Source organism: Pseudophryne corroboree, chromosome 6, assembly GCF_028390025.1.
Source record: "Pseudophryne corroboree isolate aPseCor3 chromosome 6, aPseCor3.hap2, whole genome shotgun sequence".
Taxonomy (NCBI): Eukaryota; Metazoa; Chordata; class Amphibia; order Anura; family Myobatrachidae; genus Pseudophryne; species Pseudophryne corroboree.
In genome coordinates, this window is record NC_086449.1 from 23,572,249 (window position 1) to 23,591,491 (window position 19,243).

The following is a 19,243-nucleotide window of genomic DNA, read 5'->3' on the forward strand; positions in this document are numbered from 1 at the left end:
CCACAGGACAGCCGCAGGACAGTAGCAGGACAGCCACAGGACAGTAGCAGGACAGCTGCAGAACAGTAGCAGGACAGTAGCAGGACAGCCACAGGACAGCCGCAGGACAGTAGCAGGACAGTAGCAGGACAGCCGCAGGATAGTAGCAGGACAACCACAGGACAGCCGCAGGACAGTAGCAGGACAGCCACAGGACAGCTGCAGGACAGCCGCAGGACAGTAGCAGGACAGCTGCAGAACAGTAGCAGGACAGCCGCAGGACAGTAGCAGGACAGTAGCAGGACAGCCGCAGGATAGTAGCAGGACAGCCACAGGACAGTAGCAGGACAGTAGCAGAACAGCCGCAGGATAGTAGCAGGACAGCCGCAGGATAGTAGCAGGACAGTAGCAGAACAGCCGCAGGACACTAGCAGGACAGCCACAGGACAGTAGCAGGACAGTAGCAGAACAGCCGCAGGATAGTAGCAGGACAGCCGCAGGATAGTAGCAGGACAGTAGCAGAACAGCCGCAGGATAGTAGCAGGACAGCCGCAGGATAGTAGCAGGACAGTAGCAGAACAGCCGCAGGACACTAGCAGGACAGCCACAGGACAGTAGCAGGACAGCCACAGGACAGTAGCAGGACAGCCACAGGACAGTAGCAGGACAGCCACAGGACAGTAGCAGGACAGCCACAGGACAGTAGCAGGACAGCCACAGGACAGTAGCAGGACAGCCACAGGACAGCCGCAGGACAGCCACAGGACAGTAGCAGGACAGCCACAGGACAGCCGCAGGACAGTAGCAGGACAGCCGCAGGATAGTAGCAGGACAGCCACAGGATAGTAGCAGGACAGCCACAGGATAGTAGCAGGACAGCCACAGGATAGTAGCAGGACAGCCACAGGATAGTAGCAGGACAGCCGCAGGACAGCCACCAAGATCAAAGGGGACATTTAATAAATGTGGGTTTTGAAATCCCGGAAGTTTTGCAGTTTACTGGCAAGATTGCGTCCCGCATATTTACTAAACTCAAACCCACCGCAAAACCTCAGAGAAATCAACACTGTAGAACAGAACAGAACATTGAATTACCATTTTTATTTTATTTTTTGTTTGTTCCATTACAAAAACAGAAACCACTGGTTTACTGAGCACCACAATCTGACCCTTATATACTGGAAAGAAACACCAATAACTACACTAAGGGGTATATTCAATAGCTGTCGGAAGCTGCCGTCTTATCAAAAAGACGGCAGCATCCGACAGTTTTAGGTCGGAAGGGGTTCCGACCCATTCATTAGGGCCCCGTTTATTCTGACAAGCCGGGAAACGCGACTTGTCGGAATGCACGCTGATCAGCGGCTAAGTCAGACTGAGATGAGGAATCTGAGAGCAGGAGATGGGGGGGGGGGTAGCAGCGCAGCCGCTGACAGCTCCCCCCCTTCCCGGCGCTGCTGACAGCTCCCACCGCCGCTGCTGTCGGCGCACCCGGCAGCCGCTGACAGCAGCGGCAGGACAAGACACCGGGAGCGGCCAAACCCGACATTCGGATTTGGCCGCTCTTTGAATAGGGGTTGTCGGGTCCATTTCGACAACTGCGTGTTGGAATGGACCCGACTCTTATTGAATATACCCCTATGTAGACAAAAGTGAAATAGGACACCCACCGCAAAGTACCAACCAATCAGCTCCTAACTGCCATGTCACAGGCTGCGTTTGAAAAATGACAGTTAGGAGCTGGTTGGTTGGTACTTTATCAATGTGCAATTTATCACTCTCCAAGGCTTGATAAATCTGGGCCAATGGGGCAGATGTATTTAGACTGGAGAAGTGATAAAGCAGTGATAAGTGAAACGCACCAGCCAATCATTACAGTTTTTAAAAATGACAGTTAGGAGCTGATTGGCTGGTGCGTTATCACCTTCCACTTATCACTGCTTTATCACTTCTCCAGTCTTAATACATCTGCCCCAATGTCTCTTACCAAAATATACTACTTTTTTCTATGGGACGGGGTAATATCCTGACATAAAAAAAGAATACTGTACATTTTGTTCATCCATGAACTTATATCAGGGCGGTAGAAACCTATTTGTTTGTGACCCTAGCAAAAACTAGAATAGTGAATAACAGCTGAATAGTAAATAAGAGTTTTGGAAAAAAAATAAAAGAACGGGATAATCCTGGGAAGAGAGCGACCCCTCCTGGTAGCTAACTGAAAAGTCAGCAAGATTATACAGTACTAGACTTTCCAAGGTGATCTCTCATCTCAAGAGTAATGGCATTGCGCGGGGGTTCCCAACCACGGCCCTCAAGCCCAGTTTTAAAGATAACCATACTTGAGCACAGATGAGCTAATTAGTACCTTAGTTATTTTGATTTAACCACCTGTGCTCAAGCACGGGTATCACTAAAACTTGCACTACTTGTTGGAGAACACTCGCATAGCGTGTAAGATAAATTAGTTTGACGCGTTCAATATTGTGTGTTGGGCGTGTGACACAGATTCATGGTCGGGCCACCACTCAAATCATATCCACCAGTCCTGGACAACCACCTGATTGCAATTGGCTAGATATTGTTGCCTGCAAACACTCCTGGCAACAGTTGCTGAGTCCCTAGGCCGCCATAACTGTGCGCAAATGCACCATAAAATACAACCTACACCAAACTGTCATGAAGGCCATGTTGTAGGCGCTGTCCCCAAAAATCTGACACACTAAGCTTAGATTACTAACACACCCATGTGTAACAATAACCGGGTTGAGGGATAATGTACTGAACAATGTTTGTCTCCGCAGATGGGGGAAATGGGGACCCATTGTATGGTGCCCCACGGGATATCTCATCAGTTTCACGGTGAGGGTTGAGCCGTACTCGCACACGTTCTTCTCAGACAACACGGCTGCCAACAACATCCAGTTCCTGTGCTCGGACTACTCTACAGTACTGGAAGGAAATGGGCTCACCTGGGGAACATATGGGGAATGGAGTGATGTCTGCTATAAAGGGATATCTGCCCTGAGGACCAGGGTGCAGGGACCACAGGGGCTTTGGACTGATGACACCGCCCTCAATGATGTCCAGTTTTTGTGCAGTGAGAATTAACCCAGGAAAGGTTTACAGATGTGTCCCCATACACCTAGCCTCAATACACCATACAGCACGAGACGCCAGCCAACTCCCCCCGGACTCTTCTCTCCAGCCAGCCAGTGTCGTCCCCCTGTCCCCGTCTGTTCTTACCAGCCAGCCAGCCCTCCAATCTGTTCTCTCCAGCCAGCCAGTCCCCCATCTGTTCTCTCCAGCCAGCCAGTCCCCCCATCTGTTCTTTCCAGCCAGCCAGTCCCCCATCTGTTCTCTCCAGCCAGCCAGTCCCCCCATCTGTTCTCTCCAGCCAGCCAGTCCCCCCATCTGTTCTCTCCAGCCAGCCAGTCCTCCCCATCTGTTCTCTCTAGCCAGCCATTCCCCTCATCTGTTCTCCCCAGCCATTCCCCCCATCTGTTCTCTCCAGCCAGCTAGTCCCCCCATCTGTTCTCTCCAGCCAGCCAGTCCTCCCATCTGTTCTCTCCAGCCAGCCAGTACCCCATCTGTTCTCTCCAGCCAGCCATTCCCCCCATCTGTTCTCTCCAGCCAGCCAGTCCCCTCCATCTGTTCTCTCCAGCCAGCAAGCCCTCCTGTCTGTTCTCTCCAGCCAGCCATTCCCCCCATCTGTTCTCTCCAGCCAGCCATTCCCCCCATCTGTTCTCTCCAGCCAGCCATTCCCCCCATCTGTTCTCTCCAGCCACCCAGTGTTGTGTCCTCCCCTGTCTGTTCTCCCCAGCCAGCCAGTCCCCCCCGTCTGTTCTCTCCAGCCAGCCAGTCCCCTCCATCTGTTCTCTCCAGCCAGCCAGGCCCCCATCTGTTCTCTCCAGCCAGCTAGTCCCCCATCTGTTCTCTCCAGCCACCCAGTGTTGTGTCCTCCCCTGTCTGTTCTCTCCAGCCAGCCACCCCCTGTCTGTTCTCTCCAGCCAGCCAGGCCCCCCATCTATTCTCTCCAGCCAGCTAGTCCCCCCATCTGCTCTCTCCAGCCACCCAGTGTTGTGTCCTCCCCTGTCTGTTCTCTCCTGCCAGCCACCCCTTGTCTGCTCTCTCCAGCCAGCCAGGCCCCCCCATCTGTTCTCTCCAGCCAGCTAGTCCCCCCATCTGCTCTCTCCAGCCACCCAGTGTTGTGTCCTCCCCGTCTGTTCTCTCCAGCCAGCCACCCCCCGTCTGTTCTCTCCAGCTAGCCCCCACATCTGTTCTCTCCATCCAGCCAGTGTCGTTGTGTGTCCCCCCCCCCCTCCAGCCAGACCAAGCTGCATACCCACTGTTTGCCAGGGTCAACCCCTAATACGAGAGTAGATACTAAACCAGACCGTTCTCGCTCCACGCAAGGGGTCCTATTTCAACCCCTTCTTAGGACGACGGATACTTGGCCCAGTTTTTCTCCACTCTCGACCAGAGGCAGTGCCACACCCCGGCATGGTGCTCCACAAGGTGTTTCTCCATTCCACACTAAGGGACCTCTCACGCCCCCATTGTAAGAATGGGTACTCCACCAAGTATACCTAGGTTCAGGGAACGTAAGATGACTAAATGGTGTTTGACTGTGTTGCTCAGGTATGTACAGAAACAGAGGTGATATGCCCTGATGTATTGTTGATGGCTCTAGTAAACCTCTAATAACAGAGAGAGAGGCATGGGACCACAAAAACCATTAATAGGTCATCCTTTGGGATTACCATTGTCTTTGCCAGATAGCCATGACTTACCTGTCTAAGAAGATGGAGAAAAAACGAAATGTTGTACAGTGAGGTCTAGGCTAAGTGGAACAGTCACCTTTCCCTGCTCATCCTCCTTGAGAGCTCTCCAGCTATCCGTATTACTGACACACCTTCCCCCCCCTCCCCTTTTCTCCTTGACGCATGCCACTCCCATGGGCTTCATGACACTGTCCTCTCTTGGATCACCTTCTATCTGTAGTGGTCCCTCTTTTCTCAGCCTTATGCTTTTCTCTCTATATACCACTTTGTTCAGTGACCTGATCAACTTCACTACCACCTCCATGCAGATGACACCCAAATCTACTCCTCTTCCTCTGAGCACTCACCTTCACTTTTACTCTGTGTGTCCCATTGCATTCTACAGTCTCTCCTTGGTTTTTCCAAAGTTGCCTAAAGTTCAACTTGTCCAACACAGAGCTGCTCATCTGCCCTCACCCAGTGTCACTAGGCTTTCATTCAAGTTTTGACTACCGTCTACACCAAACTCTCACCGGGTCCCCATGCCTAGTGCCTTGGTTTCATTCCCAACTCACTTTTACTCCACACATTCAGATCCTTGTGCTGTCACAACACCACCTTTAAACCATTGCCAGAATACACCCCTAACTCACTCTGGATGATATCAAAACCTTTATTTATTCTACTGCCAACTTCATTTCTGTAGCCCTTACTTTCTTCACACCTCTCTGGACTCATGGTGATGATGATGCACCACTTTTCACCCTCTTAGAGCTGCCTCTGACCTGCACCTTTCCTCCTCTTGATATCCAAGACTTAGTACATCTCATCCAAAGTCTGTCCTCTACCCAACTGATTCAACTCCCACTGGGGGTACTACCAGCTACAGTCCTAATCTCTACTCTGAGTCCTACATTTGTATCAGCAGTGACCTCCGTCCCTAGATATTTGTTGAAACAAGCAGGGCCCTTTTGAATTGATGTTTCATGCCTGCACCTTCTACATCAACCATAAAAACATTGGCATGAAGGACAGTATAGTATATAGTGCAAACAGAGCTCAGAGGGGGTTCCAAAGCCTCTCTGCTCCCCGGACAATATAACATGTGAATATGGTTGCCATGGTAGTCCATAACAATGTGCCGAATTATAAATCATTCACTGCAGCCTGAAGAAACAATCCAAGATCTAATGTTAAATACCATGATTGTTCCTATAGCCTGATACAATGATTTATGTTAAAATAGACAAACCTAATTTTTTATGGGATTACTGCTTTAATATTTAGAATATAGGTAAAATAATTTCAAACTTGCAGCAGTTTTCATCATCACTGCAGAAAATTATACTGTACCTATGGGACATACTATGGAGGAGATCTATCAAACCATGGAGAGAGATAAAGTACCAGCCAATCAGCTCCTGCCATTTTACAAGCCATGTTTGAAAAATGACAGTTAGGAGCTGATTGGTTGGTACTTTTTCCATACTAGCATACTCTTCTGGTTTCTTTGGGAGACACCCGATCTTTCGGATATTTTTCCACACCCCTGGAAGAGTAGGCATCCCTCCCACATTCTGCCCACTTCCTAGTGAAGTGGGCAGAATGCAGAGATAAATCCAGGGAATCTGCGGTCCCTGTGGAGGGTCGTGGGGCCTAATGACGCGATTATCTGCTAATTGTGTACTTTTGCCCCATGTACAAATATGATCCAATCACAGCATTTTCCATGCTAGTGGATGAGGCCTAATGACATTGGTGGCCTGGCCCCACCCCCATCCCTGCACACATGCAAAAAACTGAGCGACAAATAGTACCATTGTGCTCTGGAAAATGTGACAGTTGATGAACTGGAACATGTGATCTGCCAAGTGGTCTGGAAACTGTGAAAGTTATTTGGGCACATCAGCTAGTTTCTTTTAATAAAGCTACCATAATCTGTAGCACTAGTTACTTTATATCAAATTTAATGGGTATTTATAAAGTGCCATGATATTACACAGTGATGTACAGAGAATATTTTACCATTCACTCTAGACCCTGTCCCAGTGGAGCTTTCAGTCTAATGGTCTGATTCATAGATGTACGTAAAGCCAATTATTTATGTACATTTCCGGTGTTTGTGGGACAGCACATGTGCCTGAGCTATTCTACTTATGTGTAGAACAGTTCCTGTGTTCTAACATGTAGTGCACCCCTCACCACAGTCTGATTGACAGGCTGCGGCCATTTGGGAGCATTGAGGGTGGTGGTGCTGGGCAGCATTCTAGAAAATGGGGCATGTTGCTTCAGTTCATAGGCATGATGAGGCCGGGGTCTGTGTCTTCCCGTCCCCGCCACTTTGAACATGGGGACTGCGATGGGGTCCAGTGTGGCCCCACCATTTGCAAACCTCTTCACGCATACAGATTTGTCCTTGCTCATCACTAGTGTGATTCTTAGCACCAATGATTTGTTTGATACAGCAAGTGAGCACGCATGCAGACCCTTGGAAATAGTCACACCCGCGCTCCATAGAAAAAGCATAATGCAACCACGGGTGCAACTATTCACACCCAATCATGGGTAGGAGCTGCCACGATGATTGAGCATGTGTGTACACATCGTGACATGGATGAGAAAGGACTCGTATGTATGTACGAGAAACAACATACAATGGCAAATTCAAGTTTTTATAAATACATACTTATTTATGTACGGTTCATTAACAACCTATTTATAGTGTGGGCAGGGGAAGTCGGACAAATGACGCAATCTATTGACAACCAGAACTCTTTGGACACCACCCTTAGATTACAGTGAGACCGATGTTGAGTTAAGAAGGAGAATGTACTATCGAATAAAATTTATTGAAAGGAAATGGACAAAAGTACTTTGTTGAAAGGAGATAGCTTTCACCCTCTTCACTTAAAACGTATTTTCCCTTTATCCCAACTTCGATAGAACTGAATTACTGTACATCAAGCCCCACAGCAAGGGGCGGACTGGGGCCACACTGCTAACGGGGGCATGCTGCGAGTCAGGGGGGGGCATAGACTCACGGCACGCCCCATCTTCCTTTAAACAAAGCACTTCGGGTGGGGGGAGAGCGACACAAAGAGCTGGAAGTGTCATGGGTGTGTGAACTATCAGTTCCTGTGCCTTGCTTCTACGTTTTCTGATCCTGTGAAGGACAGTCAGTATGATATTCGACATCATTTAAGTTGTGATAGTTGTGATAGTTGATCATATGTCCCTGTAATCTCTGTATGTGGGCAAAACCATAAGACGTTTGAAAGAGAGGATTGCATTACTTGGTCTTCAAATAAGAAAGCCTGTGGACGCCTGCACTAGAGATGAGCGCCGGAAATTTTTCGGGTTTTGTGTTTTGGTTTTGGGTTCGGTTCCGCGGCCGTGTTTTGGGTTCGACCGCGTTTTGGCAAAACCTCACCGAATTTTTTTTGTCGGATTCGGGTGTGTTTTGGATTCGGGTGTTTTTTTCAAAAAACCCTAAAAAACAGCTTAAATCATAGAATTTGGGGGTAATTTTGATCCCAAAGTATTATTAACCTCAAAAAACATAATTTACACTCATTTTCAGCCTATTCTGAACACATCACACCTCACAATATTATTTTTAGTCCTAAAATTTGCACCGAGGTCGCTGTGTGAGTAAGATAAGCGACCCTAGTGGCCGACACAAACACCGGGCCCATCTAGGAGTGGCACTGCAGTGTCACGCAGGATGGCCCTTCCAAAAAACCCTCCCCAAACAGCACATGACGCAAAGAAAAAAAGAGGCGCAATGAGGTAGCTGACTGTGTGAGTAAGATTAGCGACCCTAGTGGCCGACACAAACACCGGGCACATCTAGGAGTGGCACTGCAGTGTCACGCAGGATGTCCCTTCCAAAAAACCCTCCCCAAACAGCACATGACGCAAAGAAAAAAAGAGGCGCAATGAGGTAGCTGACTGTGTGAGTAAGATTAGCGACCCTAGTGGCCGACACAAACACCGGGCCCATCTAGGAGTGGCACTGCAGTGTCACGCAGGATGTCCCTTCCAAAAAACCCTCCCCAAACAGCACATGACGCAAAGAAAAAAAGAGGCGCAATGAGGTAGCTGACTGTGTGAGTAAGATTAGCGACCCTAGTGGCCGACACAAACACCGGGCCCATCTAGGAGTGGCACTGCAGTGTCACGCAGGATGTCCCTTCCAAAAAACCCTCCCCAATCAGCACATGATGCAAAGAAAAAGAAAAGAAAAAAGAGGTGCAAGATGGAATTATCCTTGGGCCCTCCCACCCACCCTTATGTTGTATAAACAAAACAGGACATGCACACTTTAACCAACCCATCATTTCAGTGACAGGGTCTGCCACACGACTGTGACTGATATGACGGGTTGGTTTGGACCCCCCCCAAAAAAGAAGCAATTAATCTCTCCTTGCACAAACTGGCTCTACAGAGGCAAGATGTCCACCTCATCTTCACCCTCCGATATATCACCGTGTACATCCCCCTCCTCACAGATTATCAATTCGTCCCCACTGGAATCCACCATCTCAGCTCCCTGTGTACTTTGTGGAGGCAATTGCTGCTGGTCAATGTCTCCGCGGAGGAATTGATTATAATTCATTTTAATGAACATCATCTTCTCCACATTTTCTGGATGTAACCTCGTACGCCGATTGCTGACAAGGTGAGCGGCGGCACTAAACACTCTTTCGGAGTACACACTTGTGGGAGGGCAACTTAGGTAGAATAAAGCCAGTTTGTGCAAGGGCCTCCAAATTGCCTCTTTTTCCTGCCAGTATAAGTACGGACTGTGTGACGTGCCTACTTGGATGCGGTCACTCATATAATCCTTCACCATTCTATCAATGTTGAGAGAATCATATGCAGTGACAGTAGACGACATGTCCGTAATCGTTGTCAGGTCCTTCAGTCCGGACCAGATGTCAGCATCAGCAGTCGCTCCAGACTGCCCTGCATCACCGCCAGCGGGTGGGCTCGGAATTCTGAGCCTTTTCCTCGCACCCCCAGTTGCGGGAGAATGTGAAGGAGGAGATGTTGACAGGTCGCGTTCCGCTTGACTTGACAATTTTGTCACCAGCAGGTCTTTCAACCCCAGCAGACCTGTGTCTGCCGGAAAGAGAGATCCAAGGTAGGCTTTAAATCTAGGATCGAGCACGGTGGCCAAAATGTAGTGCTCTGATTTCAACAGATTGACCACCCGTGAATCCTTGTTAAGCGAATTAAGGGCTGCATCCACAAGTCCCACATGCCTAGCGGAATCGCTCCGTGTTAGCTCCTTCTTCAATGCCTCCAGCTTCTTCTGCAAAAGCCTGATGAGGGGAATGACCTGACTCAGGCTGGCAGTGTCTGAACTGACTTCACGTGTGGCAAGTTCAAAGGGCATCAGAACCTTGCACAACGTTGAAATCATTCTCCACTGCACTTGAGACAGGTGCATTCCATCTCCTATATCGTGCTCAATTGTATAGGCTTGAATGGCCTTTTGCTGCTCCTCCAACCTCTGAAGCATATAGAGGGTTGAATTCCACCTCGTTACCACTTCTTGCTTCAGATGATGGCAGGGCAGGTTCAGTAGTTTTTGGTGGTGCTCCAGTCTTCTGTACGTGGTGCCTGTACGCCGAAAGTGTCCCGCAATTTTTCTGGCCACCGACAGCATCTCTTGCACGCCCCTGTCGTTTTTTAAAAAATTCTGCACCACCAAATTCAAGGTATGTGCAAAACATGGGACGTGCTGGAATTTGCCCATATTTAATGCACACACAATATTGCTGGCGTTGTCCGATGCCACAAATCCACAGGAGAGTCCAATTGGGGTAAGCCATTCCGCGATGATCTTCCTCAGTTGCCGTAAGAGGTTTTCAGCTGTGTGCGTATTCTGGAAAGCGGTGATACAAAGCGTAGCCTGCCTAGGAAAGAGTTGGCGTTTGCGAGATGCTGCTACTGGTGCCGCCGCTGCTGTTCTTGCGGCGGGAGTCCATACATCTACCCAGTGGGCTGTCACAGTCATATAGTCCTGACCCTGCCCTGCTCCACTTGTCCACATGTCCGTGGTTAAGTGGACATTGGGTACAACTGCATTTTTTAGGACACTGGTGAGTCTTTTTCTGACGTCCGTGTACATTCTCGGTATCGCCTGCCTAGAGAAGTGGAACCTAGATGGTATTTGGTAACGGGGGCACACTGCCTCAATAAATTGTCTAGTTCCCTGTGAACTAACGGCGGATACCGGACGCACGTCTAACACCAACATAGTTGTCAAGGACTCAGTTATCCGCTTTGCAGTAGGATGACTGCTGTGATATTTCATCTTCCTCGCAAAGGACTGTTCAACAGTCAATTGCTTACTGGAAGTAGTACAAGTGGGCTTACGACTTCCCCTCTGGGATGACCATCGACTCCCAGCGGCAACAACAGCAGCGCCAGCAGCAGTAGGCGTTACACGCAAGGATGCATCGGAGGAATCCCAGGCAGGAAAGGACTCGTCAGACTTGCCAGTGACATGGCCTGCAGGACTATTGGCATTCCTGGGGAAGGAGGAAATTGACACTGAGGGAGTTGGTGGGGTGGTTTGCGTGAGCTTGGTTACAAGAGGAAGGGATTTACTGGTCAGTGGACTGCTTCCGCTGTCACCCAAAGTTTTTGAACTTGTCACTGACTTATTATGAATGCGCTGCAGGTGACGTATAAGGGAGGATGTTCCGAGGTGGTTAACGTCCTTACCCCTACTTATTACAGCTTGACAAAGGGAACACACGGCTTGACACCTGTTGTCCGCATTTCTGGTGAAATACCTCCACACCGAAGAGCTGATTTTTTTGGTATTTTCACCTGGCATGTCAACGGCCATATTCCTCCCACGGACAACAGGTGTCTCCCCGGGTGCCTGACTTAAACAAACCACCTCACCATCAGAATCCTCCTGGTCAATTTCCTCCCCAGCGCCAGCAACACCCATATCCTCCTCATCCTGGTGTACTTCAACACTGACATCTTCAATCTGACTATCAGGAACTGGACTGCGGGTGCTCCTTCCAGCACTTGCAGGGGGCATGCAAATAGTGGAAGGCGCATGCTCTTCACGTCCAGTGTTGGGAAGGTCAGGCATCGCAAACGACACAATTGGACTCTCCTTGTGGATTTGGGATTTCAAAGAACGCACAGTTCTTTGCGGTGCTTTTGCCAGCTTGAGTCTTTTCAGTTTTCTAGCGAGAGGCTGAGTGCTTCCATCCTCATGTGAAGCTGAACCACTAGCCATGAACATAGGCCAGGGCCTCAGCCGTTCCTTGCCACTCCGTGTGGTAAATGGCATATTGGCAAGTTTACGCTTCTCCTCCGACAATTTTATTTTAGGTTTTGGAGTCCTTTTTTTTCTGATATTTGGTGTTTTGGATTTGACATGCTCTGTACTATGACATTGGGCATCGGCCTTGGCAGACGACGTTGCTGGCATTTCATCGTCTCGGCCATGACTAGTGGCAGCAGCTTCAGCACGAGGTGGAAGTGGATCTTGATCTTTCCCTAATTTTGGAACCTCAACTTTTTTGTTCTCCATATTTTATAGGCAGAACTAAAAGGCACCTCAGGTAAACAATGGAGATGGATGGATTGGATACTAGTATACAATTATGGACGGACTGCCACGGTTAGGTGGTATAAAAAAACCACGGTTAGGTGGTATATATTATAATAATAATACAATTATGGATGGACGGACTGCCTGCCGACTGCCGACACAGAGGTAGCCACAGCCGTGAACTACCGCACTGTACACTGGTTGATAAAGAGATAGTAGTATACTCGTAACAACTAGTATGACACTATGACGACGGTATAAAGAATGGAAAAAAAACCACGGTTAGGTGGTATATATTATAATAATAATACAATTATGGATGGACGGACTGCCTGCCGACTGCCGACACAGAGGTAGCCACAGCCGTGAACTACCGCACTGTACACTGGTTGATAAAGAGATAGTAGTATACTCGTAACAACTAGTATGACACTATGACGACGGTATAAAGAATGAAAAAAAAACCACGGTTAGGTGGTATATATTATAATAATAATACAATTATGGATGGACGGACTGCCTGCCGACTGCCGACACAGAGGTAGCCACAGCCGTGAACTACCGCACTGTACACTGGTTGATAAAGAGATAGTAGTATACTCGTAACAACTAGTATGACACTATGACGACGGTATAAAGAATGAAAAAAAAACCACGGTTAGGTGGTATATATTATAATAATAATACAATTATGGATGGACAGACTGCCTGCCGACTGCCGACACAGAGGTAGCCACAGCCGTGAACTACCGCACTGTACACTGGTTGATAAAGAGATAGTAGTATACTCGTAACAATTAGGATGACACTATGACGGTATAAAGAATGAAAAAAAAAACCACGGTTAGGTGGTAGGTATATAATAATAAATAATACAATTCTGGTCGGACGGACTGCCTGCCGTGTGCCGACACAGAGGTAGCCACAGCCGTGAACTACCGCACTGTACACTGGTTGATAAAGAGATAGTAGTATACTCGTAACAATTAGGATGACACTATGACGGTATAAAGAATGAAAAAAAAAACCACGGTTAGGTGGTAGGTATATAATAATAAATAATACAATTCTGGTCGGACGGACTGCCTGCCGTGTGCCGACACAGAGGTAGCCACAGCCGTGAACTACCGCACTGTACACTGGTTGATAAAGAGATAGTAGTATACTCGTAACAATTAGGATGACACTATGACGGTATAAAGAATGAAAAAAAAAACCACGGTTAGGTGGTAGGTATATAATAATAAATAATACAATTCTGGTCGGACGGACTGCCTGCCGTGTGCCGACACAGAGGTAGCCACAGCCGTGAACTACCGCACTGTACACTGGTTGATAAAGAGATAGTAGTATACTCGTAACAATTAGGATGACACTATGACGGTATAAAGAATGAAAAAAAAAACCACGGTTAGGTGGTAGGTATATAATAATAAATAATACAATTCTGGTCGGACGGACTGCCTGCCGTGTGCCGACACAGAGGTAGCCACAGCCGTGAACTACCGCACTGTACACTGGTTGATAAAGAGATAGTAGTATACTCGTAACAATTAGGATGACACTATGACGGTATAAAGAATGAAAAAAAAACCACGGTTAGGTGGTAGGTATATAATAATAAATAATACAATTCTGGTCGGACGGACTGCCTGCCGACACAGAGGTAGCCACAGCCGTGAACTACCGCACTGTACACTGGTTGATAAAGAGATAGTAGTATACTCGTAACAATTAGGATGACACTATGACGGTATAAAGAATGAAAAAAAAACCACGGTTAGGTGGTAGGTATATAATAATAAATAATACAATTCTGGTCGGACGGACTGCCTGCCGTGTGCCGACACAGAGGTAGCCACAGCCGTGAACTACCGCACTGTACACTGGTTGATAAAGAGATAGTAGTATACTCGTAACAATTAGGATGACACTATGACGGTATAAAGAATGAAAAAAAAAACCACGGTTAGGTGGTAGGTATATAATAATAAATAATACAATTCTGGTCGGACGGACTGCCTGCCGTGTGCCGACACAGAGGTAGCCACAGCCGTGAACTACCGCACTGTACACTGGTTGATAAAGAGATAGTAGTATACTCGTAACAATTAGGATGACACTATGACGGTATAAAGAATGAAAAAAAAAACCACGGTTAGGTGGTAGGTATATAATAATAAATAATACAATTCTGGTCGGACGGACTGCCTGCCGTGTGCCGACACAGAGGTAGCCACAGCCGTGAACTACCGCACTGTACACTGGTTGATAAAGAGATAGTAGTATACTCGTAACAATTAGGATGACACTATGACGGTATAAAGAATGAAAAAAAAACCACGGTTAGGTGGTAGGTATATAATAATAAATAATACAATTCTGGTCGGACGGACTGCCTGCCGTGTGCCGACACAGAGGTAGCCACAGCCGTGAACTACCGCACTGTACTGTGTCTGCTGCTAATATAGACTGGTTGATATTTAAAGAGATATTAGTAGTATACAACAATACTATACTGGTGGTCAGGCACTGGTCACCACTCCTGCAGCAAAAGTGTGCACTGTTAATTAATATAATTGTACTCCTGGCTCCTGCTAACAACCTGCAGTGCTCCCCAGTCTCCCCCACAATTAATTATAAGCTTTTAATTTATACATTGATGACTGTGCAGCACACTGGGCTGAGCTGAGTGCACACAGACTGAGTCACACTGTGTGACTGACTGTGCTGTGTATCGTTTTTTTTTTCAGGCAGAGAACGGATATAGCAGAGAGAAGTGAACGGATATATTATATTAAATAAAAGTTAACTAGCAACTGCACTGGTCACTGACTGTGGTAAACTAACTCTGTCTGCGACTCTGCACAATCTCTCTCTCTCTATCTAATCTATCTCTATTCTAATGGAGAGGACGCCAGACACGTCCTCTCCCTATCAATCTCAATGCACGAGTGAAAATGGCGGCGACGCGCGGCTCCTTATATAGAATCCGAGTCTCGCGATAGAATCCGAGCCTCGCGAGAATCCGACAGCGTCATGATGACGTTCGGGCGCGCTCGGGTTAACCGAGCAAGGCGGGAAGATCCGAGTCGCTCGGACCCGTGAAAAAAAACATGAAGTTCGGGCGGGTTCGGATTCCGAGGAACCGAACCCGCTCATCTCTAGCCTGCACACCACCTGTTGCACAGCATTTTGCTCCACTTCAGCACAATACACTGTATTTTATCACTTAGGATAGGTGGGGACCACAATACATTGTTATTACAGAAGGAGCACTTTTGCATGAATTGCCTCAATTCCTTGTTACCAGGACGATTGCTATGTCATTTCTATGTTGTTTTTTGTGCACTATTGTAAGGTTTTTTTTTTTTTTTTATGACTATGGTTTACTGGAGACGAGTTTCTGGTTTCTGGCATGTCCAACCAGAGGCTTCCTCTATCGCGCAGTGAGTAACATTGGTTGCTAGTGGCGACGGATGACGAGTTCTGGACCTAGGCTGTCTCCCCAACACTGTGCCATTTCCGGCTAGTTTGCTGGGTGATTCAGAGCCGTAACAGGTGAGTGCGTTCTACTGATTAGGACGGTGCAGGTATATAGAATGCACTGGGTTACGGTACCATTAGCTCATGATTAAGGTGTTATACACAAACCAAAATGGCTGCTGTCGGGCTGTCTCTCTGGGGGGATGCTTATACATATGCATTTTCGGGCAATAGTAGAGTTTAGTATCCGGGACAGCAACAGTGTAGCATAAATCACTTGGAAAATGGTGCGGCGGCCATTTTCATGGTGTTTTGCGCATGTGCAGTAGGGAACTTGCAGGGAAAATGGTCGCCACACCATGTTCCCTGAGACCTGTGAGTGCTCTAGTGCTTAGAGAGCCGCCTAGAGAGAAGGATGCGTGGACAGACACTGAGCACAGAACCCCTCCTCTCTTAATACACCCCAGGCTTGATGATCACGGTAAGTCACTTTGCAGGTTCTCTCTCTGGTGCAATGACTGAGTGCTCAGATCCACACACACAGTAGACTGGGTAGGAATATCTGCTGCCACTGGGCATTTGCAGCAGCTCCATTCAATCATTTATACAGCATGTAATGGCCACTGGCTAGGCGGGTGTAGTATGGTATGCCGGCGGCCGGGCTCCGGGTGACCAGCATACCTGCGCCGGGAGCCTGACCGTCGGCATACCGACAGCGTGGCGAGTGCAAAGGAGCCCCTTGCAGGCTCACTGCGCTCGCCACGCATGCCACGCTATTTATTCTCCCTCCAGGGGGGTCGTGGACCCCCATGAGGGAGAATAGCTGTCGGTATGCCCGGTGTTGGGATTCCGGCGCCGGTATACTGTACGCCGGGATCCCGACATTCGGCATACTGAAGACCACCCGGCTAGGCTGTGGGTAAAAGGGAGGTTTCTGGGCAAATGGAAATCCCCCCTGCGTTTGCCTATGTTCCTGATGATCCAGGATCTGGCTCTATGGGACAGTGCAGCTGGAATCACAGATCTCTCGCAGAACACGCAAATCATTTCTCTATACACATATTAGGACAACATAAAGTATTGCTATATATTAGGGATGTGCACTTGAAATTTTTCGGGTTTTGTGTTTTGGTTTTGGGTTCGGTTCCGCGGCCGTGTTTTGGGTTCGACCGCGTTTTGGCAAAACCTCACCGAATTTTTTTTGTCGGATTCGGGTGTGTTTTGGATTCGGGTGTTTTTTTCAAAAAACCCTAAAAAACAGCTTAAATCATAGAATTTGGGGGTCATTTTGATCCCAAAGTATTATTAACCTCAAAAACCATAATTTCCACTCATTTTCAGTCTATTCTGAATACCTCACACCTCACAATATTATTTTTAGTCCTAAAATTTGCACCGAGGTCGCTGGATGACTAAGCTAAGCGACCCTAGTGGCCGACACAAACACCTGGCCCATCTAGGAGTGGCACTGCAGTGTCACGCAGGATGGCCCTTCCAAAAAACACTCCCCAAACAGCACATGACGCAAAGAAGAAAAAAAGAGGCGCAATGAGGTAGCTGTGTGAGTAAGATAAGCGACCCTAGTGGCCGACACAAACACCTGGCCCATCTAGGAGTGGCACTGCAGTGTCACGCAGGATGGCCCTTCCAAAAAACACTCCCCAAACAGCACATGACGCAAAGAAGAAAAAAAGAGGCGCAATGAGGTAGCTGTGTGAGTAAGATAAGCGACCCTAGTGGCCGACACAAACACCTGGCCCATCTAGGAGTGGCACTGCAGTGTCACGCAGGATGGCCCTTCCAAAAAACACTCCCCAAACAGCACATGACGCAAAGAAGAAAAAAAGAGGCGCAATGAGGTAGCTGTGTGAGTAAGCTAAGCGACCCTAGTGGCCGACACAAACACTTGGCCCATCTAGGAGTGGCACTGCAGTGTCACGCAGGATGGCCCTTCCAAAAAACACTCCCCAAACAGCACATGACGCAAAGAAGAAAAAAAGAGGCGCAATGAGGTAGCTGTGTGAGTAAGATAAGCGACCCTAGTGGCCGACACAAACACCTGGCCCATCTAGGAGTGGCACTGCATGCTCTTCACGTCCAGTGTTGGGAAGGTCAGGCATCGCAACCGACACAATTGGACTCTCCTTGTGGATTTGGGATTTCGAAGAACGCACAGTTCTTTGCGGTGCTTTTGCCAGCTTGAGTCTTTTCAGTTTTCTAGCGAGAGGCTGAGTGCTTCCATCCTCATGTGAAGCTGAACCACTAGCCATGAACATAGGCCAGGGCCTCAGCCGTTCCTTGCCACTCCGTGTGGTAAATGGCATATTGGCAAGTTTACGCTTCTCCTCCGACAATTTTATTTTAGATTTTGGAGTCCTTTTTTTACTGATATTTGGTGTTTTGGATTTTACATGCTCTGTACTATGACATTGGGCATCGGCCTTGGCAGACGACGTTGCTGGCATTTCATCGTCTCGGCCATGACTAGTGGCAGCAGCTTCAGCACGAGGTGGAAGTGGATCTTGATCTTTCCCTAATTTTGGAACCTCAACATTTTTGTTCTCCATATTTTAATAGGCACAACTAAAAGGCACCTCAGGTAAACAATGGAGATGGATGGATACTAGTATACTTATGGATGGACGAGCGACTGCCGACACAGAGGTAGCTACAGCCGTGGACTACCGTACTGTGTCTGCTGCTAATATAGACTGGATGATAATGAGATGAAATCAATATATATATATATATAATATCACTAGTACTGCAGCCGGACAGGTATATATATTTATTATGTAATGACTGATGACGGACCTGCTGGACACTGTCAGCTCAGCAGCACCGCAGACTGCTACAGTAAGCTACTATAGTAGTATGTATAAAGAAGAAAGAAAAAAAAAAACCACGGGTAGGTGGTATACAATTATGGATGGACGAGCGACTGCCAACACAGAGGTAGCTACAGCCGTGGACTACCGTACTGTGTCTGCTGCTAATATAGACTGGATGATAATGAGATGAAATCAATATATATATATATATATAATATCACTAGTACTGCAGCCGGACAGGTATATATATTTATTATGTAATGACTGATGACGGACCTGCTGGACACTGTCAGCTCAGCAGCACCGCAGACTGCTACAGTAAGCTACTATAGTAGTATGTATAAAGAAGAAAGAAAAAAAAAAAAACACGGGTAGGTGGTATACAATTATGGATGGACGAGCGACTGCCGACACAGAGGTAGCTACAGCCGTGGACTACCGTACTGTGTCTGCTGCTAATATAGACTGGATGATAATGAGATGAAATCAATATATATTATATCACACTAGTACTGCAGCCGGACAGGTAGATATATTTATTATGTAATGACTGATGACGGACCTGCTGGACACTGTCAGCTCAGCAGCACCGC